This window comes from Taudactylus pleione, unplaced genomic scaffold (genome assembly GCF_031769625.1).
Source record: "Taudactylus pleione unplaced genomic scaffold, aTauple2 ptg000063l, whole genome shotgun sequence".
Taxonomy (NCBI): domain Eukaryota; kingdom Metazoa; phylum Chordata; class Amphibia; order Anura; family Myobatrachidae; genus Taudactylus; species Taudactylus pleione.
In genome coordinates this window covers 619,124-620,898 of record NW_028284465.1, presented here as the reverse complement: position 1 = coordinate 620,898, position 1,775 = coordinate 619,124, and the positions used below count along the sequence as shown (strand labels likewise).

General features: G+C 41.9%; 1 pseudogene; it reads right to left on the bottom strand.

Moving 5' to 3' along the window:
- Window positions 1-494: 494 nt before the first annotated feature.
- LOC148534820 (taste receptor type 2 member 40-like) lies at window positions 495-1,388 on the bottom strand (annotated as a pseudogene).
- Window positions 1,389-1,775: the final 387 nt, after the last annotated feature.

The following is a 1,775-nucleotide window of genomic DNA, read 5'->3' as shown; positions in this document are numbered from 1 at the left end:
GGGAGGGGGAGGTTAAGTTTAGGCACTGGGGGGAGGTTAGGTTCAGGCACCGGGGAGGGAGGGTTAAGGTCAGGGTAGGGAGAGGAGGAGGGTTAGGATACCTACCGACAGGTGTCGGTATCCTAACCCTGTCGGGTTGGCAGCGTTGGGATTTTGACTGCCAGGATCCTGAACGCCAGCATTCCATACCCATCCCGCTCACATTATATAAATCTGCTACTTATTCAGTGACATTGATAGTTTGAGATCTGCAGAACATTAACCTCATTCAACTAGACAGAGATATGGATTTACATAAATAGATATACAGGCTTACATATAAGTAGATCTACAGAATGACATAAATATAGATAAAGGCTCTTATATAACTGAGAAGTACTGTAGTATAACATGGCTGTTGTTGTACTGACTGACGTTTATGTTAAAGTCAATGTTTGCCGACCATTTACTGTACAGAGAGGAACCAGTACAGATCCCTTCATAAAATGTGTTCATTAAGAATTATTTTTCTTACAGCAGCTCAGATTTCCTTTGCTGGTTAATAACACAATGGAGTGCAGACTTGGGTAGGAAATACAGCAAATACGGCAGATTGAATGGTATACCGGATGTTTTACATAAAAGGTTAAAGGAATTAAGTTGGACGCTATAAAAAAGAGGACATAGAAGAAGAGAAAAGATGTCATGTTTATAATGGCCCTTCTGTGGGCGACAAGCTGAGATTTTGTGAACCCTGAATCTTTGCTGCTCATATTCCTGGTGTGTTTCAGGAGTGACCCAATCAGAAGGGAAACGGCTGAACAGAATATGAGGAACGGTACGAGGGATCCTGCAGTGTTGAGGATTAGCAAATTAATTTCATTTATTTCCAAAGTTATGTTTCCATCATTAGTAGCATTAGTGACTTGGGTAGAATTCATGTAGTGCACCGAGTACACGAGCCATACGTTAGGCAGGCTGGAAAGAAAAGACACCAGCAGTGACATCAGGAGCAGCCAGGGGACCATCCTGGAGATGTTCATCTTAAGTCTCATGAACAATCTGTTGCTGTAGTTAGTGATCTTCGCGCAGTAGAAGACGCAGAGCACGGTGCCCCACCACAGGCTGCAGAACTGCACAAATGCGAGTGCAGTGACAATATATTCGTAATAATTATTATCTGGAACTGCAAACTCAACATTACTCATGAAATAAAGAGGGACACAAAACAGGAGAAAAAGAGTCCTCACCATCCCAAGGCTGATCATGATAATGTCAATGGTTTGAAGAGTTTGACCTTTTCACCACCAAATTGAGGTTTTTATCACCATAAATGTATTGAGCAATAATCCGATGATTATCAGAATCCAGGTTGCTGTTGAAAAAAAAATAAAGGTTGCGTAATCCATTTTTTCTTTTGCAGAATCGTGCACTTATGTTCAGGGAATTCGGGTTCTAGATAAGCATCCAGTACTGTATTTATTCCTTAGTCTGGCACAGACAGACAGCACAGGCAGCCCTGTGTCACCTTAAGATTACTGAGCTAAAATGACATATAGAACTGCTTGGTATATGTTTTGCATGATATTTGGCTGCTGATCTCTAAGCAATTAAACCACCCATATGGTTGGAAATGATGTGTGTGCAGGTGTTGATATTGCAGAGTTATGTAGGCGCACACCAGCAGATGACTGAAACTGTGAACAGCCCAGTTACCTAACCAGTGGTGTTGGAATATTGATAGATAGCAGGTACAGCAGTACTCAGTTAGAGTGCACACTGCTGATGGAACAGAG